Below are 24951 nucleotides of genomic sequence, written 5' to 3'. Positions count from 1 at the left end.
TCACCTCCCTCACCAAACCTCGCTGCTTTAGACGGCGCCAGCCAACAGCAGCATTTTGTGGTGGGTGTCATGTTGTTCTTCAGATGCCAGGGTGTCATCGCGAGCGGGAACAGTGTGGGTCTGACTCTCCGAATATGCAGAAAGAAGAAGTAAAAAAAAAAAAACAAAACAAACCCCAAACAGTAAGCTTTACTTTCCAAATGTGTTCAATTCTTCTTCCCTCTCCTTGATATTTGGGGCGTGCAGCACCCTATACCATGTGGTTTAACATTTTGTTCTCTATTTGTAGGTCAACATTTCCATGATTAAACTTCATCCTTTATTCAGCCTGTTCTGGCTAGGCTTTGCAGCACATGTGATATAAGCTGTTTTCACAGCTAGTAGGCCAAATCTTACTCTGAATAAGGGAGCCAAACATATGTGACTGAGTCAGACACTTAAATCAACTCCTTGGTAAATGGGAGATAACTCCAGGTGCAGTGATGAACACTGAGAACCAAAAAAGTGGGAAGGGTGGCCAGCGTTCCTCTGTGTAGGAAAGGAGATGTCCTATGCACACAGGCAGTGAAATCATAGCCCTACCAAAATTTGCTCTCCCACATTTGCCTGAGGATACAGAGCCCCCTTCACTGAAGTAATTGGGAATTTTTCCATTCAGGGTTAGGCCAGCCTGGGATAGGCTCAGCTGCAGCTGGGCATGGAACAGGCTGTGCAGAAGGGGGACAAGGCAGCAGGAGGCGAGCCCACCTTGCATTTGCAGCACACACAAGAGGGTTGCTGGGGGAACAAGGAGCACTTCACCTACAGCATTGTGTTTCTTTCACTTGCCCTACCTTCATCGCCCTTGCATATCTCATTTATGGGCCAAGGCTGGTGGCTCTTCTTTTGCTTGGTGGCAGGTATCGGTTGCTCTAAATCCATGAAGCTGGACTGGATGATCTATCCACTTAAATCAGTGGAACAACTCCCAGAAGCACTGGCCATCCAGAGTGACTGTGACCCAACCCAGTAATCCTTTGTGCAGAGGATTTGTGTTAAAGGACTCTGGCTGTGTGGCCAGCAGCCCTTCTCCTGTCTTTCTTTGGCATTGCCTGGTAATTCTGTTAAGTTCTGGGAAGCCAACAAGGCTCATCAAGCCCAAACAGAAGTGCCAGAGGAGCAAGGGATGTTATAAATGATCCAGACCTGCTGTGTGGCTGCTGTGGGATGTTCCTACCTTCACCAGGGCTGGACTGGTTGGGGCTGTTGGGTTGCTACACAGCAAGCACCAGAGTGAATAGCAAAAGAGAGCTCCTGCAGGAGGTCCAGAGAGGACCTATTTTCCTCAAATGGATGTGGCTCTCCCCATAATATTGTAGAGAGAGGAATATGTTTCATCTATAATGAACCATTTCTGTCAGGAACAAGCCCTTCCAGGGCTACACTGAGGCTGTCTCCCTCAGCTAAAGGAAATACAGGCAACATAGCAGGACTTCCAGTGACTTTTGCCTTTTTTTTTGTTTTGTTTTGTTTTTGTTTTGTTTTTGGTTTTGTTTTAATGGGACCTATTCTGTAGGTTTTGTTCATTTGCATAGGTTTTTTCAATAGCTTTTTTTTCATTTAGAAAGAAAAACATATCCTGCCCAAAACTAAATCTACTTGCTAGATTGTCAGTGAAAAAGGTCAAATAGTGACTACTGTGCTTTGTGAGTACTGTGTTATCCGTAGTTTAGAAAGTCCTGTCCTGATAACACACACAGTAGACAACACACATAAGATGAAGTTTATGCACTAGTCTGAGGTTTTGAGGACCTGCCTCATGGCTGGGCAAATCCCTGGGCATTCATGTGGGCATCTGATCCACTTCCCTTCCATTTCATTGGGAAGAAATCCTGCTGGTTATGAGATGTTACCAAGGACTTAATAGAAGGCAGGTGCCTTCAGTTCTTGTCATGAAGTTAGGGGATGCTGTACTGAATGAGGCACAGAAGTAGATGATCTGGTCTGGTGTGCCTGGGGACATGGAATGATGCAAGGCAAGGGTAGGATGAATTGCACACTCCTGGTAAGCAATAGGGAGAGTAGCATGATTCTGCCCTCACTGGGGTGAAAGTTAATCAAGAATATGCTGGAATAAATCCCTATGTGCATCAAAGATACATCGGTATCAAATTAATGGAAAGGAGAAGGGAATTTAGGACAGCTAAGATCTGCTGATAGGGTCAAGTGACCTCCCTGTCCTCGGGTCTACATTTTGGAAACACAAATTGCACTTTGGTTTCACTTTTAAAAGTGTGAGCCAAATTGTGATGCTTTCAGAGAGCAAGGAGACTGGAAGAAGATGGGAAAGTCCTGTGATCAGGGTGCGAGAGGATTGCAGCATGGTATGGTGATGTGAAGTTGAGCAAAAGAAAATTAGAATTATTCCTGCCAGTTATTTAGACAAAAGAAGTTAAGCCTCCATTTTCTTATGTTTAAATAACAGTCTCCCTCTTCCATGGTATAAAAAAATCCCAAGATCACCCAGGAATGAATTAAGACTCTGGTAACAGACATAATTTCACATTAATGAAGAGACAGTATGTTTTGTATTATCTTTTCTCTTGTTTTTGATTGCTGTTTTTGGGGGGTTGATATTACTGTAAGTAAATACATTTGTCTTTTGTTTCATTTTCCCCCTGTGACCTATTTCATTTAATTAGAAGGAAATGTATGATAGGAAATGAGTATCATCACACTGGGCTCCATCCAAAGCCCGTGAAATCATCAGGAAACTTTCCCGGGCTTTTCACCACACTGGGTCCAGCCCAGCAGACAAGAGGGGCTATTTCCACCTTATCTGGAAGAATGTGCACTGTCAGTGTAAAAATATTACAGTTCTTATTTTAAGGTCTGGCTCCAATACTAGGGAAGGATTTTGCTACTGTATGCGCCTCTCTGTGCCACATGTTTCACATCTGTGGCAGCACATTAAAGGATAAAGGTTCCTAAAACTTTAACTCTGAATATACATATAAAAAGAAGATACAAATTAAGGAAAAGATAAAAGATATTGATGGAAGTACAGGAGATGCTCTTTAACATGCATATTATTGACTCAATAGATTGTTACGGCTTCAGAGCTATTAGGGTCTGCTGTGTCAATGTGTACTTAGGGACTGTTTAATATGCAGATGGTTGACATGACAGACTGGAGCCATTACAGTCTATCATGTCAGGGGGGATACATGAATACGCACTTTGCCAACACTGTAAAAAGTCCCTTTAAAATGCAGTAGCTGTTTTTTAAAATAATTTAATAGGTTTCGTTCTTTGGATGCCCAGAGACTTGAGAGTCTGGATTTATCAGCAACAAAATTTATTTCCAAATTAAGTCATTTTCCATGTGGAATGCGCAGTCTGGAGGACAGGGTGTAATCTCAGATACGCAGCTCCTATCAAATCTTGTAAAATTAGCTACTGCACTTGTGCATGTGTAGAAGAGATCAGAATCTATCTGTTGGCATGTGTCTTTTTGAAGAATATAGTTTTGTCTTTTTGAGGGGTAAGGGAGAATGTCGTCTCTTTTTTCATTCGAATAATCTTCAGTAGCAATTAAATAGCTTATGCTACCTAAGAGATCAGTTATTACAAGATAAGCAGCATGACAGTTTGGAAAACTGAATAAGTCTTTGATTATTTACTAAGTTTTGATATCTGCTATTTGCCTCAAAATGCTAAAAAGTGGAGTATAAGATACAAACATGAAAGGCTCATTTGATCATCATAAGGAAAGGAATCAGTAGTTTTGCTTTTCTTTTCCTCAACAACTTATTTTTTATTAAAATAGCAAAGCCAAGTGTTGTGTTTAATAAGATATATTTTTTTTCATTTGAATATCAAATGGAAAAATACAATTAAAATATTTCTGCTTTTACATTAATCGTAGGCTATATTTCAGCAATGCGTATATCTAAGAAGCTCAGCATACACATTTGGTATATATTAGATGCTTCTAACAGATGCCCAGACCTCTTCCCCTGATTTTTAATGTTCTTTTTTATGGCAGTGATCCAGGGACATTTTAATTTGCAAGCCTGTGAACTTGGAAATAATACTTGTAGCAGGGCATTACGTCTAGTCCATTCCCCCTAAGTTTATTGTCCTGTGCCACCTAGCTCTGATTTTAGCCGATTTGCTGAACTGAGTCTCATGGTGCAATTCCAGCACAAAATTCACTGAGCAAAAGCACTCTGCCTTGCAAATAATAGTAATTGTGCAATATTATAAAGGTCTTTCCTCTTATCTGTGGGACAGTTGGGGGACAAATCCTGCAAAAATGTGCATTTTTAGGCAAATGTGGTGGCTGATTTCTGACAGCTCCTTTTACTGCCTGGTGCTAACAGGGAGACCATGGGGGCAGTCTGGATGTGGTGGTGACGGGGAGGGCAAGTGCCAGGAGGTAGAAGGTGGAGAGAGCACATTTTCCATAACCTGTTACACATGTGCTCCTGGGTCTTCTGTGAGATTTCTACAATGACACAGGAAAGTCAGGAAAAGCTTAGAAAAAAGAGAGGTCTGGAAAAGCCCAGGAGGTGGCTTCTCCTCACAAGGCTTCTCCTTGTGCGCCAGTAGAGGCTCCTAATGGGAGATACCTCTCCCTGGTGCTGAGTTACCTCTGCAACAAGGGAGGGCCAAGCAGCAGGAGCCTGTGTTGCAGGAAAATTTATCATAGCTTCAAATTGCATCCGTACCCGTGGGAAAGGTGAGATTCGTTCCCTCCCCAGCTCTGGGATGGTGGGCACATCCCTGTGGCAGTGGGTTGTGACCATGGCTGTGGGAGTGGCAGCTCCCACAGCCTGTCTGTCTTCACCTCTGACCATCATAGTGGTTGAGGGGGCCCATGTGACTCCCCAGGCCTCTCTACCCTTCTTCTTCCCCAGGGCAGCCCTGGAAGTTCCACTTCCCCCTCTGTGTTACCCATGTGCAGGGAAACATTGTCAGCTGAAAGAGGCACATATGAAGGCACGTTGTGAAGCACTGTGTTACCTGGTGCTAATCAATAAAGCACAAATGTAGCTTTTTGACAGCACTTGTAATTTTGACTATTGCAATGGTGTGCCATTTCTTTGAATGCAGTACGCTTCTGTGCCCCATTAAAGCATGGCTGGCATCGCTTTCAACTATTCACAAATGCTGAGATGTTGAAAAATGTAACATTTACAAAAGATACATCTGGTGTATATTTACAAGACTCAGGAATCATTTAAATAGTGCCTGTGCCATCACCATATTAGGAGAAAAGTTAGTCCCAGCCACATATGTGAAATCAGTAGTCAAATGTGTGCTGGTTGAAAGTCCATTGCTATGACATAGTATTTCGGGGTATTAAACTTGAACATACCAACCTGGGTACAACACTCAAATGACATAAATATAGACCTGCATAACATATGTGATAACTACCTATAGGCACCTGTTTAAACAATGTGGTCAGAAGAGGGTTATGGGTTTTGAGGGACAAATGTTTAAATTTTTTTTTTGGTAAAGCAGAATCTTTGGCTTCTCATTGTGAGATGTCATCATACCTTTTCCCTGTTCTTCAGTGAGAATCGTAAGACCTACCTTGGAATCAAGGAAAAAGCTATTGAACAGCTTCCTTTATATCACATAACATGTCAAGGACAAAAAGGTGTTTGTCTCCTCCTGCCAGTGCAATACCACTTAAGTTACATTTGAAAACTATTTTTTAATTAATGTGATGGGTCATGTTTTTACCACACTAAGGCAGGAAATTCAAGGTAAACCAGATACTCCCTTTCTCAGTCACACAAACATGAATTAAGCATGTAGCATCAGACTTAATTTCAATTTCTAGGTCTGCAACTGAATCTAGCTCAATGTGAACTCTTTTTTCTGCACCGTCACATTGATACCTGGATGTTAGTGACATTATTTAAAGCAACAAATCAACCTATAGGACTGTGTTCAACTGTATGTCATTTGACAGTAAATGGAATAAAAAAATGTTACTTTTCTCTAGGGGCAGATTTGTTAAAGGGTTTTCATCTTTTGTCAAGATATTTAATCCTGGAATGTTACAAAAAAAATGCAGTTTGTACAAGTGCAGATTTCTGCATGCACAGTTTGCCTGATTGCTAATTTGGCTGAACACACTTAGTCTTAACACACGCAAATGAAAGAGGAAAGATAATTTTTGCATATATCCTTCTGAGTCAAGTGTGAGTCCCTGGACTCTAAGGGAAGCAGGTATCCACTTTTGGGGCTGAAGGCTGTCACTCTGGATCACCCCGTACATCAGTCTCAGTTCATGCATGCCAATGAGAACAAATTCTAACAATGAGCTGTTGAGTGATGCCAGCAGAAATGAATGTTTCTGAAAGCTTCAGGGTTTTGGAGAAAGCAGCTGAAATCAACTCCGTGGCACTCATCACTGTTGCCTAACTGAAGGAAGGCAAGAATTTGGCTCAAGCCTCCCACGTAATGGACAGATTTGAACACACCTTTGTTTTCCAATGGGCTGAGTAAAGCTGGTACGGGACTATAGAATTAAGCCAAAATGCCCAACCATGTTATTTCCTCAGAGGGGTTGACTACAGAACAACTTCAACTAAATTATTAGCACTACTAGGAATTATTATTATTAATTCCTTTTGGTAAGCCTGTCCCTCCATCACAGTAGCAATCACGTGCTGGGATGTCTACTGCTTAGGACATCATACTCCTTTGGAAGTGGATACTAGTTTAACTGATAGATTGCAAAGAAGGTCTGACCTATTGCCTTTTCATGTTTTGCTTTGTTTCAATTGCCTGGACTCTCGCAGCTCCTTAGTAGCTTTTCTGATCCATCATGTCAGGCTGGCAGCTGTGCCTCTGCACTGTGCCTGCCTGCCCACCGTGAGCCAGATTTCACTCTCAGATGCTTGGCGTACCCTCCTCCCTCACTGTTCTCTCACTGGAGAGATGATTTTGCCTTCGCCTCTATTAAATGGCCTGGTTTTAACGGGAACAACTGCTTTCTCCCATGGGTCCTCAATCCAGGGCTCTAGGTGTGCAAGGACAGAGGAGAAGGCACATTCCTGGATGTCCCTAGGTGTGTGCTATGCATGCAAGATCAGGCTTCTGCCTGACATCTGCGGACTGAGCCCTCCACCCCTGCCAGCAAATGGTCCCACTCAGAACCACGGGCATTTTAATTTGGAGATATTTTCCCCAGGCTGTGTAATTTTCGCCCTCACTGTGGACTCCCCGCTTCTCTCAAGCCTAAATTTCCCTGGGTCATGCAGGCCCCCAAAGGATGGCGTCTCAAATGAATAAACTCCATTTTACATCAGTCCATCTGAAAAATTGTCCTGAGAGGTTTCCACCCCCTCCCCAACAACAGGAAAAAATGGTTGAAATTTTATAAGCAGATTTTCAAGAAGGAACAGATTTTTTTACTGCCAAGCTGTATAATAGGTGTTTTTGAGAGGTCGTTAACTTCAACAGTATAGTCAGAAACAGTGTTACACCCCACACTGCATCTATCGTTAAGCAATTAAGTTACTGATGGGCTTTTACATTTATTTACCTTGATGGAAAGATATGTTTACTGAACCTGAGTACAAATCAACATGAGGAGGTGGAAGTTCAGAGTAAATTTGACTAATGATGTTGTGTTTTCATCCTTAAAAGAAAGAAAAAAAATGCCCTGCTTTTGATGCTATTTTATCTTCATTGGAAGGGATCCGAAATGATCCCAACTGTCATGTGAGCGCTCAGTTAGGCTTAGATCCTCTTTGATTGCAGCTGAACATCTCTCTCTGTTGGCTCATACCGTTCCTTATATGAATGCAGCATACAGCACTTCAGGTTGTTTATTGAACAGCACTTTAACTCTTCATCTGTGAATGCCCTCACAATTACATCTTTAAGCAAAATATGAGCTGTGGCCACCTTTGCCTGAAGAGATGTTAATGTGGCCTCATTGCTGATGTGAAGGAAGAATTTCCTCTTGTTTTCAGAGTAACTTCTAAAATACAAACAAGAAATATTTCTTTCAGTGAAACTTTATTCTCTCTCCTTTTTTTCAGGCCCACTCTTTTCTCCAGTCTTGGTATGCGGATTTCTCTCTCTCCAAGTAATTCCTTAGCATCCCCTTGAATGGCATCTACCACACGTGAGCATCCTCCACAGTCTCTAAGATACTTTTGTTGTTTTTCTTCTTTGAACATTTGTTTTTTTGAGATGACATTGACAGACATGAGGCCTAAGTCTGGAGATGTTCTGTGGGTAGAACTCACATTTATTTCAGTATGTCAAGCAGTTTTAGGATCTGATCCATATTGAAGACTAGCATGGTGTAATGAGGCCTGGGCATATACAACAATATGTATTCTAACACAGCTCACTCAAAACAAATATGTTCCCTTCTCTTTGGCTGGTATAAACAAACAATCTCCATTGTATTCTGCATGGCTCTGCTGCGCCGCCTTGCACATGGAAAGGGCTTGGCTTCCCTCTTCATAAAAACAGCATCTCCATCCTGCTACATGGAGCTTTCCCGTGTATGCCCAGACGGACCTGTGGCTTAGGACACTGATCCCAAAACCTGATAATTTGTCTGGTGTTAAGTCCTAAGTGCTTTATGAGAGAATGTTTCTTGCTACAGATATGCTTAAACAGGGTCTTGTTTCTGAGTCCTGTGCACTTCAGTCGGATGATACTGACTCTGGATTCCACAGCTGGAAAACAGAGAATCAGTGTAATAGTTCTTGCTAGATCCCCTCACACTGACCCACAAAATCTTCTCCTCTGACATCTAAATTTCCTTGAAATAAAAATTGTCCACTTTGTGGAAAATTCTTGATGACTCAAGGTGGAAACGTTAGAAGGGGTGAGTTCGGAACTCATGTGTGAGATCCATTGTCTGTGTGAAGCAGAGGGAGTTTGAACCCAGGTGTTCCTTCTGTGATTGAACTCAGACTTTTATGCCATTTTGCAAAGCCATTACCCTCTCCTGTAACTTGTGCTGGAAGCGGAGTGAGCTGTTTTGGCACTGAAATGATTTCATTGTTAGGCTAAGTGTTACACAGATGGCATTCTTAAATGTAAAATTCTTTTTATGATTCTTTCGATTTCATATTTATTTCATTAGATCATTATTTATGTTAAAGAGTCACTATTAGTCTGAAATGTGCTCAGCTTAAAAGAAAATGTTGAGAGGAGTTTCAGGTACCTGATACTCAATCCTTTAGTTTTTGTGTTTTGCATTTTCCTATTTAAAATGGTTTTTTTCTGTCTCTAGGTGCTATGTGACAGATCCACACAAACAACAGAGGGGAAAGAGCCTCACTTAACTGATTAGAGAAGAGAAGCAGTGAAAGGGAATATGCACAAAGCACTGCCAAGTTCACAGAGCAAAGGAAAAGATAAAAAATAGACCCATTTCACTGGCTTTTTTTTTTTTCCTCCATAGAGGAAATGTAAGGTATTTCTTATACTAGCAGCAGGGAAACAATTTTAAGACAAAAATGTGATTTCTTAATCAAGTATCTCTAATTCAAAATATATTTATTTAATAAAGAGTAATTATGATAGCAGCAACTACTCATTCATATCAATAATTCATCCAGAAGTAAACCATATCAACATATTAGCATTTATTTTTCCATTTAATAGGCTGTGATTTAAAATAAATCTAAATCATCATAATCATTCAGCTCCATATGCTGGGAAAGAAAAAGTCACCTTAAACCAGATGCATACTGTGAAAAAAAAAAGAAAAAAAAAGAAAAAGGGGAAGAGAAGTTGTTCTAAAGAAACAGCATATGGGAGAAAATCTTAAGCTGGGGTAAAGATGCTCTGCTTTGTAGATGGCAACGTAGTTTTAAACCGAAAGAGGGTAAGTTTGTATTAGATATTAGGAAGAATTTCTTCACTAAGAAGCTGGTGAGGCACTGGAACAGGTTGTCCAGAGAAGGTGTGGATGCCCCATCCCTGGTAGTGTTCAAGGCCAGATTGAATGGGACTTTGAGCAACCAGGTCTAGTGGAAGGTGTCCCTGCCCATGGCAGAGGGGTTGGACTAGATGGTCTTTGATGTCCTTTTCAACCCAAACAATTCTGTGATCCTATGATTCTGTGATAACTATGATTCTATGATAGTGAGGCTGAGTTATACCAAACGAGGTTCTGGTCAATAATTTTCGAGAGCTATATACTGATTTCTTTCTTTCAGAAAACAAACAAAAAAAAAAGGATTTCTCTCAGTTTTAATCAGGAAAAGGCAATAAATGTGATCAATAAAATTCTATTCGAAGACGTTAATGTGTGGAAACAACAGGCTGTTTGCAAGTCCTTATGTATGGAAACAATAGGCTGTTTACAAGTTCTAAGTTGGCTCTGCACGTGTACCTGCTTATGTGCTTGGAGCTGCATTTATTTTTCCTGTTGCTAATTACATAGCTAATCCCTCTCCTAACTTGTATCCTCAACTACCCCCATAATTTTGTCAGCTGACAGTTCTTTTTCAGCTCCCTAACACATCAGCACACCTGAAGCAAGCTCTGTTGGTAACCTTTCTTTCTGTCACCTGTCTGAGGTCCAGAGAGTGGTGTTTGGAGCCTGTGGATAAGGGTTGCACTTCTTTGAATTTTTTTTTCTTTTGACATATGGAAAAAGCAATGAAGGGCTCAAGTCCTGGTTAGCCTGTGCTTCCCTGCTACAGCATCTCAAGAAGTTGATGTAGATCTCCTCTTGCTGCTTTTTCTGTTGCTTTTGCTTTCAGTAGGTGAGGCCAGAGACTGTGGTGGGGAGTGGGATGTCACCACTCTGCCTGTTCTGCTGCCACGTCCAAGGCAGTGCTGATGACACACTCTCTGGTCCTCAGGGCAGCCATAGGGCCCTCTTGTCCTTGGATGAGCTCAGCAAAGCCCTTTGTCTCCCTCAGACAGAGACCTCTCTATTCTGTCTGGGAAAATACGACTGTGCAACCCTTCTTCCCTGTAATTCCAGCAGTGATGCTCTCAGGGGACCTCTCAAAGTGGTGGCTGCAGTCACAAGGCTGTGAGCATTGTGCAGGTCAACTCTGCAAAAAGGTATTTTCTTAGCCTCTCAGGTGATTTTTGTCACCTGTGCCGTTATCATGTTACTCTTCCAAGATTGTTGTAGCTGTCCTAGCAAAGACTGCCCTGCACATGTAGCCTGTGGTGCATGGGGATGTATAGTCCCAGGGCAGGCAAATTTAAGTAGTACCTGACTTTTTTTTCCAGTCCCTGCCATGCTTTATGCTGTTAATATTCCTCCAACAATTTATATAGAAAAGTGAGTCATGTTTGATTTTCCATACCCTAATAGAGAGGAGTCATGTATTTTCCACAAGTTATTGCATTATTTCTCTCTCTGGTGTGGCTCTGATTTAGTGCTGGATGAAGCTCAAAAGGAGGATTAGTGTAGAGAGACTCCCATATGCTTGGATGCATTTCTGAACTGTGTACTATCCTCACTGCTTTTGATGAAAAAAGCTGGGCTACAAACCTGATGAGAACAGGCTTCCATGCAAGATGTTTAGTATTTTCTGCTTCCATTTGGGCCAGGAATACGGCACATCCAGCCACTTTTGGCCCTGCAGCTCTTGGTGACAGGCTTGCCTGAAATTTAGAAAATCACAGTGGTGGAGAATGAATGGGGGAGTGAAAGGAAGTTGATTTTTCTCCACTTTATTAAAGTCTAGATTAGGGTTTTGTTCCAGCTTTGGCAAAAGCTTTGCTGGGGGATGGGCACAGGTAGAATATTTTTATATTAATGGAATTGGTTCATCTGTCTATTAGATGGTTGCACTGGAGTGCAAGTCCATTTTTAAGGTCCTGAGTAAAAGAACTTGTGCTGATTTTTAAGAGCTGTCCCTTCTGGGAAAATTAGAGCTGGATGTAAAACTCTGACTATATTGTATTCAAGGAAATTTGGAGCATAAGAAGGAAGCAAGAAGAAGGGAAATAGTGAAAAAGGGAGAGAGGGAGGCTTCCCAAAGAGAAGCTACTACAGTGAGTTGTGCTACTGCTTGGTGTCACACATGGGGGCTTCACTATACTTAATACCTGATCATTTTTCTAGCTGGTAAGTAAATTATAAATAGTGAAACACAAAGCAGCACTGAAATTGACCCTAAAACTGCTGTTGTACTGCCATTTGGGGCTATCTTCTTTAGTATTTTCTTTTTTTATAAAGAATTTCCCAGTAGTACTGTTATCAGATGATCATTTTTGCTGATTCTCCTCTCCATTACAAGGGTTTCTGAGTTTATGAATGAAAGGCTATGTTTTCTCAACCAAATCCTCTACTCCTCAGTCTATTAGTAAACTAATGTTAACTTACAAGATTTGACTGAAACCTCAGGGTCTGCCAGCTGGATGCTTGAGGAGTCCAAGCTGGCTAGGTAAAGAAACACCTTTTTCATATGACCCAGCCCAGCTCCCGAGTTGCCCCACAAGTTTCTACCAGTACAAAGGCTGACATTGTCTACAAGGAGCAACTCAGATTACGGTACCTTCCAGCTGCATTGCCCCTGACCCCAATCCTGCCCTGGGCTGCCCATGCTCTGCCCTCCCTGCATGCACAGAGACTTCAGCTGCAGCCCGCCGCCTGCCAGCACTGAGTCTGGTCTTGAGGGTGGCCTTGGATGCATTTTAAAAGGCAGAGCAGACACTCTGTGAGGATAACATGGAATGATTATTTTAGGGCAGATTTTCCCTTAAAAAAAATAATAGTTCTACATGCACGCAGTTTGATCTTCACACAAAAGATTTATATAAGAACTCACTTCTCTCTGTCAGTTACAAAAAAAAAAAAAGCATGCTGGCAGGATTTAGGGAAGTGTGCAGGCTAAAGGATAGAAGCAGACAAAAGGGAGTTTTTCTTCTAAGAACATCTGCACAGCTGGAACTCTGGCAGTGCTGTGGTTTGAAAGCCTAGGTGTTGCCTGGCTGGGGCAAGGGACAATGTCTGTTTGGCACCCTCCTGACACGCAAATTTGGCCAGAGATTCTTAGAGCAGTCCTCAGCCACGTCCCTTGCTGTGTACACACAGATGCATGGACATTATTTTGCCATCAAATGCCTGTTTTGGGGAATCTTCCACCCTGGAGGTCAACTATACATAAATTATCTAAGGGCAAAGGTGGAGGAAAAAACTGTGATTTCTTTACATGCTAAAGTAGATATAAACCAGGCACAAAGTTCAGATGGACTTTCAGGAATAGAATGTCTGCAGTGCCTCTAGAACAGCAGAAACCCACATCCCTGACTCCTAGATGCCCTGCAAAAGTGTGCCTATAGCTCAGGGTGGAGAAACTTAACAAGAGGCCTGTTAGAGAAACAGCCCTGACAGCCTAGCAAGGATAGGAAGGTTCTCTTGTGGCACCTGCACCCCCAAATGTCTTTGTAAGTATGAGTAGAGCACTGGCTAACTCTGCATTGTGTCATGAAGGAAATGTATGTGTGAGTCTGGAGTTGTTCTGATTTTTGTCTGTCTCAGGCTGGCCCTATTCAGCCATCTCTGCCCTTGCTGGGGAGTGAGTCCCAGATCCAAAGACAGATTCTAACAATACAGCCTGTGTGCTTGCCTCTGATATAGCATGATGCTTATAACTGAATATAAGCAGGGATGAGGCTTTAGATCTTCCTCAAAACTCACTGTAACTTTGAGGTTGTCAGACAGTACTGAAGTGAGAGATCTGGAGTAGGAAAATTAGTGAACACAAAAGTCATGATATTTACTCAGTTTATGCATTTTCTCTCTTTTTTTCCATAAAACCTGCATAACTGGCATGTAATTGTTTTGCTAAGTGAGTCTTGAAAGCAAAAGTCTTGATAGCTGTCACATATCTTCTTTGTAGTACAGTGTGTTGTCCTCAGAAGACAATCAGTAGAACTTGCTCAGAAAAACTTAATCAGCAGAACTGAGTATATTGTCAGTGCTTAACAAATAATAAATTATAATAATAACAGCAGTTCCTTTTGACACAACCGATCAAACTTTTGCTTTATTGCCAGAGTACCTTTTTTACCTCTGTTTAAGATTTAATTTCTACAACTCTGCTTGTTATGTTTGAGAGGACTGGTGATACAAACAAACAGGGTGGAAGTACTGACCGAAATAAAATTTTGACAAAGGACAGAAAAAAATACAAAGAAAATTATTGAACTGTTCCTTTTCACTTACTGATGTCGCTTATAAGTCTTAAAAACTGAATTCAAGAATAGATTTGATCTTTTCTATTGTTAAAATGTAAACCACTATGCTTACAAGTTAAAAGAATCACATTTAAATTTTCTGATAGTCTGTTTTCTAAAAGAAAGACTCATTAGGCTTTCTTTACAGAAAGGTGAATGTGCCCAGAAGCACACATATAATTAATCAATTATTTTTATTATAAGAAGTTTGGATAGCTCAGAGAGTTGCTAATGTACCTGGGCCTATCACTTCTTTGCCACCATTGTAATTTGGCCTTGGCTGGGAGTTACTAGCACTTGTTTAATTTTCTGATAATTTGGTAGTTTCTATGCAACTTGTTGGTGGGTTTTACTCACTTTTAACAAGACATACATTTATGTTATAGCGAAAACTGTCGGGTCAGCTCTAAGCTGCTGCTAATGGTCACAGGCTTAAATGGGCCCGTTTCAATTTAACCCAGTTGAGGATCTGACCAATGATCACAACTGGCATTAATTAGCAGATGTGTTATCAGACTCCGTGGAGACGTCCTGGGTTGAGTGACAACAGAAGCACTCAGCTGCTGCAGCCAGTGGAGCTGTGCCAGTTTGGCAGCTGATGGCACCGCACCTCACGCTGGCAGGTGGAAAGTCCAGGTCACCCCTGATGGAGGCACGGTGGTGGCTTCTGCCGCCAGTCTCCAAGTAGAAGGAGCCGCAGAAGGAGCCCAGAGCACTGGGCGGGTGGTTGTAGTAAAGCTCAAACAACACGAGGCTCCTGGGAGGGGAAAGGCAGGGAGGGAAGAGTGGGAGGATGGAGCGCTGAACTGACTTGTCCCTGGAGCTGGATATGCACAAGAGATTGCACTGCTAAGAGAAGCAAAAGCCACTAGCAAATGTGGCTTTCCACTAGCTCTGAGCCACTAGCTCTGGCTTTCCATGTGTGCCATCTGATCTGACACTGTAATGCCAGTTGCGAGTGTGTGGCAGAAGGGTGAGGGAAACACATCTAAAATGAGGGAATCCTGAAAAGTAGTTGGATTTCACAGAGACATCTACTGACAGTCTCAGTGCTATTATGGCTGTAAACTAGGGGCTTGGACCATGACTAGACAAGTGTCTTGAGGAGATCATGGGGGTGAATGAAGAGCAGGAATGAGGCTGCAACTTTATCAGGGAAAAAGGGCATGCTATCCTCCCTTTGCACTTATCTGAGTGTAGCGTGGGTTAAAACCAAGCCAGTAACCTGTGCAGATATTAATTGCTCAGTAGCAGCCAGTTCCTCTTCTTCCTCATGCCTACCTACCTCCACAGGATGGTGGCAGGAACAAATTGCCAAGTTAATGGCATGGGACCTTTGTAAAAATTTATGGTCTCTTGATATTTACAGGACAAAACTGGACACCACATAGCTCACGGAGTAATTTTTTCAGCTCTTGACAGAGTTTGGAAATTTCCTTAACTTAACTGACCCCATGTATTTTGATGTACTGGGAAAAAAAGAAATCTTTTAATTGGGAGATCTTTCTGTTGTAACACAGGAAAGGAAAACAGCAAGAGAGTGAGAGTTCAATAGTACTGGGAATGGAGAAGTTTTTAGACTGGTCGCAGACTTCTGACCCAGCTGATAGGAAGATGCAGAGTATCCAAGGAAGGTGCTACCACCTGCAAATTCTCTGTCACCCTTCCTGCACATTTCTCCCACCACTCAAAGCAAGATAAGAAAAGATGTTTATGCACCTATTTGCTGTGAAAAATCTGGGTCCTTCTCTGAATAGCCGTCTTTGGGCCCAAGGCCACAAAAGGGGATGGATGACTGAGGCTCATGTGGCATATAGATGTCCAAGTCCAGGCTCCCAATCTACATACCCACTAAGTTCATCACCTGCATTTTTGATAAGAAAGTTTTTAAGACGTCTAAAACCTTTTATCTGCTCATGCCTCTTGGCCAGTCACCAGCTCAGCTACGCTGAACTTCCCAGCAGTTAATCCTGATTCTCGTCCTCAAACTAGCCTGCTTTGCCCATATGTCTACCAAGAGTGTCCTGGTAAAGCACATGTAACACATGATCAGGACTGAGCAGTACGCAAAGTACAGCAGCTGTGTTCACTTTCATTCAAAGCCAATATCTTCAAAGTCTACCCAACCTTCAGGGGCTTCAAGCCCTTTTCTCTTATCTGCAAAGAGAGCAGGAACCTTAGCTAGGAAGCTGCAAGCTAAATATTCATGGGGGAAGAGATTTTTCCTACTTCCTGCAGAAGTGGTGCTGACACATGTAAGGTTCTCTGGAATTTAAGGCAATGAGGTACAGAATCAGATACAATCTCCAGCCCTCCACTGCTGAATTAGCTTGCTGTTTTGGATTGGTGCAAGATAGAGGATCTCTTTTGGTATACTCATTGCTTTGTAAGGTGTTTCTAAAACATTGTCTTCACAGCCTAATGAAAATACAGTGATTTTTCAGAAAATCAGTAGAACATATCCTCAAAGGATATGATGATTATTGGAGTTTTAATTAAAATAGCAGGTAAAATAAGTATTATAGTGTGCTATTATTTCTAAAATAACAACAGAATAAAGATGCCCATTTCTTTTTTGAGTGCAATTTTCTAAATGAAAAAGTAAACATTAATATCTGCAGAGATCTTACTGATCTTGTACGATAATTTAGAAAAATATCCCTATTAGGGATAGTTATATATGCTTTTTGTTGGAAATGCAATCACAGGATATGCACATAGCTGCAATCTGTAGACAGATTAAGTAAATTAAATCACTCAATGTCTTTTTTCAATAGCTCTAAAGTTAAAAGTAATTTGCAAAGAAAATACTCAGTTTCAATTGGTTTGTAATATCTGTTAATGATCTTTGGAAAAATTTCTGATAACACGCAGGAATTCCCTTGGGGACAGGGTTGTGAATAAGTGGATTTTTTAAGTTTGAGATGTCATTAGCTAGTGATTTCTTTGAAGTAAAAAGCTGTTACAGAATAAATTGCAGAAGTATACAAGTGAACAGGACAATCATTTTTATGAATAATATACATTATTTCCACTGTGCTTTCTGCCCTCTAAAGAGATAATTTACAATCTAACTTGCCATTACAAACATCCTGGAATAGCAACTGCATGAGCATTTTGTGCTTACTTTATGTGTATTCTGTGACTTTATATAAAAGTACACCTTGGTGGTATAAAACCACTAGTGTAAGGAGCTGATTTGCCCTTTTTAATTTTTTTTTCTTTTCCCCCCCAGTAGATAATATTTTCAACCCACAAGGCCGAAACAACTTTCCTTAACTGAAATGACTCCAGCACAGCTATTCACTAGAAGACATCCCCCTTGATTTCTTGGGGGGCCTGTAAGATGACTGAAGTTGTAGGTAAGTTCAATCATGATAAAGAGTGCCTCTATTCTCTTGGTGTCTTATTAGCATTAACATTTTCTTAACAGTTCAGAGATGAATCAGGTATCTATCATGCCCCACCACAGTAAGGTAACATGAGATAAGGCAATAAGGACAAATGAGCTCTCCTGGCTTCTGCCCCCACCTTAGGATATCTAAAGTAGAAAAGAGTGCCAGGAACCTCACAGAACATACCTGTCCATGGGGAATGTTGTCCTGCTTCCAAGGTGCAGTTATACAAATCACCCATGGGCAGCTGAGGATGGACCTTCTGCCTCCACATGTTCCTGTGGGTGGTTCTGGGTTTAGACGGGGATGGAAGGGATGCTGGTCTGGGTAATGGGGCACTGGGACTCCAGCGTGTGCTGTCACATAGGTCAAAAGATACAGCTAACTTCAGCCATTGACCTTTTGATTTCCTCACTTTCCTCCAAACCTTTCTGCCCAAGACCTTGTTAAACTTTGACTGCTGTTTCCTGATCTGCAGACAGAGCTGAAGACACACCATGCTAGCATGAATATGACTGGTTGCCTCCAGGGTTCCCATACAGGGCTGGAGGAGAAAGGAATTGTCCTGCTCTAGAAAGAGATGTGACAGCCACCAGTTTGAAAAACCTCCTAGACTTTCCTGATCCTCTGAAGGCCCAGTATGATGGCTTACCATGAGTGAAGGTGCCATCCTGACACTGCCTGTTGACTGGCACATGCCATGAACTGAAAATGGATTAGATATCATTGCATGGTAGCAGCTCATAAAACTCAGATTTTTTAAGGCTAGGAGCAACCGTTATTATCATCTAATCTGATCCTCTGCATAATGCATGTAACTGAATTTAACCCAACCTGAACTTTGTGTGACGATTTGCTTTTATGCATAAAAATGACTCCTCATTTACAAATATGATGCTGTTTGTCTCAGTACTAACCATGCAGTAGCAAGTTCCTTTAATTAGCTGTACATTGTTTGGAAGAGCAATACCTTTCATCCATTTGCAGCTCAATACCTTTTTGTTTCACCTTGCAGGATAGGAAAGAGGTTTTTTTTCCTTTGCTGCTAATTAAGTTTGAAGATCTTGAGGATAAAATGTTATTTATATTATAGTCATGCTTAAGTAGAACTCTGACCAAGACTGGGGATCTCATCACACAAAGTGAGGGAGACTGTGCAAGCCCTTCGGGACTGAGACTACTTTAATAGACACATGGCACATTTTCGAGGAAGATGAGCGATTTAGCTGAAAAGGTTGCCAGTCAAGTCAATAGATTCATACCTCTCAATCACCTATGACTTTCAGAAGTTAGAAAGAAAGGTAGAGAAAAGTGAAGTTTCTAAAAGTTAGACCCAAAAAATTAGTTAGGAATATAGTCAAGTTCCTGGAAAAGGACTGTTCACAAGTGCATGCAGTGACAGGACAAGGGGCAATGGCCTTAAGCTGAAGAAGAATAGATTTAGATTAGATATTAGGAAGAAACTCTTTACTACAAAAGCAATAAGGCACTGGAAGGGGTTGCCCAGAGATATTGGACACCCCACCCCTGGAAATGTTCAAGACCAGGTTATATGGGGCTCTGAGTAACCTGCTCTAATGGAAGGTATCCCTACTCATGGTGGTGGGGTTGGAACTAAATGGTCGTTAAGGTCCATTTCAACCCTAATCACTCTATGATCCTATGATTTAACAAAGGAAAACAAGTGTTTCTTATATGTAGCTCTGTGTCCTGCCCACTGTCCATGAGTCAGATTGGCCTCCAGTGGATGAAAGTTCTCTAGGAGAACAGGGTGCACTGAGGAAAATACCTGCAATGACTGATTCATGCAAGGGCCCAGACCTTTCCAAAACTGCTGGGGTCCAAAGACATCTTGTAGATTGTCTGAGACAACAGTAAGTATTCTTAGTTTATGGAGAGGGTTTGTTCAGTTCAGTATGATTTGAATCATAGAATCATAGATTCATTAAAGGCCTCTAAGGTCATTGAGTCCAACCATTAACCTAACACTGCCAAGTCTACCACTAAATGATGTCCCTAAGCGCCATATCTATGAATGTCCCATGAGGATAAATCTTTCCTGAGAGACAAGCTGGTGCTTATGTTCTTTATCTTTCCTCAAGAAATTTCCCATCCTTTTGACTTTTATCATTTTCATTACCATTCCCTGGACTTGTTCTATTTCTACTTTCTTTTTTCAGGGATGAGGTGACCAAATTTGAAGACAGTATTCAAAGTGGGGATGTGCCACTGATTTATATAAAACCATTATAATATTTTCCATATCATTCTCTAAAACTCTTTTCTTTGTACAAACCCTGTAAGATTCTTTTAATTCTTTGAACTACAGTGCCTTTTAACATCTGTAGTTTACTCTGATCAGATTATAACAAAGGAATAAAAGGCTCCATTTTTCACATAGAATTTTATTTATTGTTTGAACTTTAGAGGAGAAATTGGTTAACCTACAATTTAAAATTCTTGGCAATGTAGACCATTGGGCAAGGATTTCATTATCAGCCCTTCTATACTTTCTGTAGAAGTGTGTGAGGCTGAAAGTTAGTGTACAAGGTCTTCGCTCAGTAGGCTTGTCTTTTGCTTTATAGACATGGACAAAACCTAATTTGGAGCTGCCAGCATCCCCAAAGATGTCAGAAAGGGCATTCATCCCTGTATCCCCTTCCTGATGAAAAATGCTGGAGCCACAAATTTACATTCTATTCATCCAGGACCATGTGTGCCAGCAGCACCTAAATTTTGCCATCTCCCACATACTGTACCTCACACCTCCATGCCAGGCCAGGGAAAGACCCCTTTGAAAATGATGCACTTGATGGCTGCAGAGGTTGAGGGTCTTGCTCTTGTGTCACAGCTTGGCATTATGCCTTCATCAGGGTATTAGAAAAGACTCAGGGAAAACGGTTACAGCTATTCTATTGCCTGAGACACTTCCTGCAGCTCCTGCCTTTCTTTAGAATTACCAATCCAAGTGGTGACCCTGCCTGACCCTACTTATCTTGTAAAAGCTGACAAGATCACAGCCTGAAGCATTATAGCCACAGGCTCAATACTGGCTACCAAAATGTCTGTTTAGTATTTTCAAGAAACGTTGCTCTAAAGATTTACAATACCAGCCTCTAGATATATGGACAACACCAACACACAGCCCTGACCCCTGAACATTCAGCCTCACTTACACAGAAATTTGTGCCTCTCTGGGGGCCAGCACTGAACTGCCACAAAATAGTGATTCCCTACCTGCAAGCAAGCTGGATTTTAAGCACTATTTGATTATATATATGAAGACATTCGGTAAAAGGATTTGAAAACTATGGTCTTGAGTTCAGAATTCATGGTCAGTTTTTTTTTCATTGGTTACATTATTGCTTTAGCAATAGAAAGATCTCTGCCATTTCTGTGTAATATATATAATTTTTTTTAGTTTGGTGTAGAGCATTTTCTTCACTCTTCCATGACCAAAGCAGTTTTTCAATAGAAGTTATTTTTAGATGAACTGTAAGTTTCCTCCCTAGCAAAAATTTTAGCTGCACCAAGTGAAAGCAAATGCACATTTCCTCAGATATCTCTAAGGATAAACACAGGTTTAAATATCCGAAAAGTATTAAGGGACCAATCTGGTTTAGTTGCATATATGTTCATACACCAGATAAATTAAGTTCTTGCAGAGTAGTGTGGGCTTTTTTCCCCCTCTTCTTTTTAGAACCACAAAGACTTGGAGCACACATTGAGGTCCTATTGCTCCTGTTGGAAACTTGTGTTGAGTACAGCATGAGTTGGATGGGACCCAGAGAAACCAAATACAGACAAGTAATGATGAGTTGGCCATACAAGCAAGGAAAATTGCAGATAAGGGGTGCGCACCAATTAGCAATGTATCTTTTGGGTCATCCAGTACATCTCCCTGACACAATGAAATTGTTTCTTATGGCATATTTTTGTGGGGGTTTTTTTTCCCTAGATTAAATTTCCTAAGTGATGCCATGTCTCAAGGGAGTGGTTGTGTTGCTTAGAGTATCTTGTTGTCAGTTTTTTCCTTTCTTAACGTCATCATATTTCTTCTTTTTATATCACTTTGCAAATTTCCTTCTTTCCCTTCTTTGATCTCTTTTAACTAGTGTGATGTTGTGTTTAGTTAGCATTAAGGCAGCCCATAGATATTTAACTCACTTAATCTTCCCTATTGTAGCAGTCCTTTCAGCCTTGTTCTTCATCTCTTCTAGTCACAAAGCTGCCTGTCAGTATCTTTTTTAGTTATGAGTTTTTAAAGTTGTGATGCATTTCTCTGATCTAACAATAGACCTGGTACAGAGCTGAGCACCCTTGGTGTCTTGTCACTGAAACCCCCTCCTGATGTGTCCAGGGGATGGCTGCAAGCATTCTGAACAGGCACACAGGTAGAGTATCCTGCTTGAACCACTTCTTTGGTGCCACTTTATTGACCAACCAAACACTATTAAAACAGTTAACCTAGGAGTTAAAAAAACAAATACATGGCATTTTGCATTTCTTTTATTTCTCATAATGTAAAAAGACAGAATAGCACAGATAAAAAAACTTTGTTGCAGTTGTTGAGATTTTCTACTCTTGGTCATGAACATAACAGACTAAAATTATGGAAGACATAATCTTCCATAACTACATCTGAGTGCTAGGAGAGTACATTGTAGAAAGTAATTATATACATAGTCACAAGCCTAGATGTTCACTTCAGGCAATAAATTCTGATCTACAAACTACAACACTCCTTTAGTGCTAAATGAGATCTTGGTTGTAATTGACTGTCTTTACCTTTGTGTTCTGTTGGATTGGAGGAATATAATTTTAATCTGCTCTCTTTAAATTTTCATTAAGGAACGTTTCAGCTACCTGCAGCCTCATCCGATGATGCTTAATGATCCCAGCTAGCTCGATCTTCTGTGCACCAGCAGGGATTTCTTTAAGTTGGCCAGCTGTATAGAACATTGTTGTCAAGTTTAGTGTACTTGGAACCAACCTTTTAAAATAATGGCATATCTAAAGACAGGTTATATACATAGCACACACCTATATGTGTGCATTTATGCGTGAATGTGTGTGTATACATGTATATATATACTTAAGTGCACACATATGTATAGAAATGCTGATGCTATTCACCTTTTTGAAATCTTTACAGCTAGTATTAACATGAATGTGCTGTTAGATTGGCAGTGTTATACATTTTTGTTGGAGTTTACTTCTGTAACATAAAATCATAAAGATAAGCTGTGAAACTCGTGCAGCTGATGACATAATTCTAGAATCTTGTGATGCTGAATCTCATATTTCTAGGAGTGTGGGATGGATGTTCCTCGCTGAAATAATTATACTGCCTATTGCAATATATGTTTCCTTGTTTTTATGTGGGCACTGAGATGTCCAAACTATTAAATGTATATGGTACAATGAGTCCTGTGTTCCTTATTTATTCTAAAGAAGACAATACATTTCTATGGTTTTATTGTATAATAAAGCCAACTACTCTAAGAATCTGTTATGTACATAGCAATAATCTGTGACATATGCATATTTACTTTTAATAATGATGTCCAAACATACATATGTGCATATAAATATGCATATATGTATATACAAACACACATAGAGAGACATATACACAAATTAAATGGAACCAATTAGAATGTGGCATAAATAGATTCAAAGCTTACCTGTTATGGCTGTGTGAAGGGATAATTTGGGCTACAAGGACATGCAAGAAAGCATAGCTCAATATACTCCATTGGCTCATTCTCATTATGCTCAACCGTGACAGTCTGTATGCTAAGACAGGGTACCAGCAGACATTCGCAATGACAGCTGGTTCAAAACAGAGCTTTCAAAATAGTGCAACACCCCTAACTTCCTTCCAAATGTCGGTGTTTGCCAGCACTTAGCTGAGGCTGGTTCTTAAGGTCAGATGTTCAGATATAAGTTATTCAGAAAGAATCTGGTTCTTTATGTTTGAACTGTGTATATGTTCAACATACAGGCTTTTTGTTGCCCATGAATTTGCATTTGAGCTCACACATGGATTATGCTTGTCTACTACCCGCAAAACTGATGGATGTTTCTCCCTGATACCATACCCTATTTGCCTGGGATGTCCTCTATCAATTTCTTCACTCTCTTGTGGGCTACATAAACTGAGATTCAGATGGTAGCTCTTTCTTTACATTGGGACTGAAAAATCCGTCAGCCTCTATGTTGAAAAATGGAGGAAAAGCAGCTTTCCTTTAACATCACCCATATCACACCCCCTGTGCTCAACCAACCAGGAACACAGCAAAAAAAGCCAACCAAGCTTCATTTGTTGAGTGTGACTTTTCCTGGTGGATGCGAATAGAATCTGGAAATACACATGCTCCTTCTTGGGAGAGAAAAGCAAACAGGTTTTATCTATTTGAAATTGAACTCAGTGAAAAATAACCAGGCACAGAAAGCACACTTGAAGGTAAGACATGAATATAAGTAAAGATAAATTTCACTAAGCTAAATTCAAGGGAAAAGTGCCACATTGTTAAAATTATTACAGAGAACGTGCTAAGTAATTGTTATGCTGTGCTGGTGAAAGAGTTAAGTATTCCATATGGGGCAAATAGGGGAGCTGATCCTGTGATGCTGTTGGCTCTTGTTTAGAAGCCGGTGTGTGAGGATCATGCTACGAACGGCCTTGGGAAAATGAGACTGGAAAGCTGATTTGGTCTTAGAAATTACTTTTCAGAGGGGTTAGAAAAATATTTTAAATCTATGATAAATTTTAGTTGTACTAGATGACTGGGCTGCTGAGTGTGTGCAGTGTGTTCAAAAGCAGTTTTTTGTTTACCATACGACCTGGGGAACCCAAGCGCTAAGCATCAGGCCTTCCGAGAAATTCAGACAAGTAATAGCGCTCTGTTTGGGGATCTTCAGAGCTGCCAGAACATTTCTCTGTAAATGAAATTAAGGAGATCTGACCATCAGGGGGTTCAGTAAAGCATTGGCCATGTGCCTATCAGTCTCTTTTGGAGCTGCACTCATTTCTGGAGTATTGACCCTGCTTTTGCTGGAGGTGCATCTGGGGAGATGTTGAGGGGAACAGGATGGGCCTGTCCTCATTTCTGGAGGAGGTGTAGGTCTCCTGCAAGCAGGTCTGTGCAGGGCTGTTTCCCTGCAGCAGGCTTGCTTGGCTTACAGACACCCATCCTGCTAGCTCCAGCATGGTATGTGTGAGCAGTGCTGGCCACGCACTCAGGCTGGCGATGCTCCTGTTTGCCATCGGCCTTCCCTCCTGGATCAGGGCCGCTACCGATTGCTGAGGGGTGGCCAGGAGCAGCTCCCTCTGGTGAAACTCTTTTGTGCTTTTATCTCCCTC

The 24951-nt window shown here is 41.1% G+C and overlaps 1 long non-coding RNA gene across 13 annotated transcripts in view; it reads left to right on the top strand.

Annotated features, from left to right (window-relative positions):
- The window catches only part of LOC104686075, a 40060-nt gene extending 17051 nt beyond the window's left edge, over positions 1-23009 (top strand). For 12 of the 13 annotated variants that reach the window (XR_751252.4, XR_002044380.3, XR_005601444.1 and 9 more), the window contains 4 exons: positions 8052-8137; positions 17423-17549; positions 21880-21976; positions 22434-23009. This is a non-coding gene — a long non-coding RNA (uncharacterized LOC104686075). The remainder of the gene's footprint in view (positions 1-8051; positions 8138-17422; positions 17550-21879; positions 21977-22433) is intronic. The other variant, XR_005601454.1, reaches the window with a different exon arrangement.
- Positions 23010-24951: the final 1942 nt, after the last annotated feature.

This window comes from Corvus cornix, chromosome 1, assembly GCF_000738735.6.
Source record: "Corvus cornix cornix isolate S_Up_H32 chromosome 1, ASM73873v5, whole genome shotgun sequence".
NCBI lineage: Eukaryota > Metazoa > Chordata > Aves > Passeriformes > Corvidae > Corvus > Corvus cornix.
The sequence above is the reverse complement of the archived record's forward strand: the minus strand, read 5'-3'. Positions and strand labels throughout refer to the sequence as shown.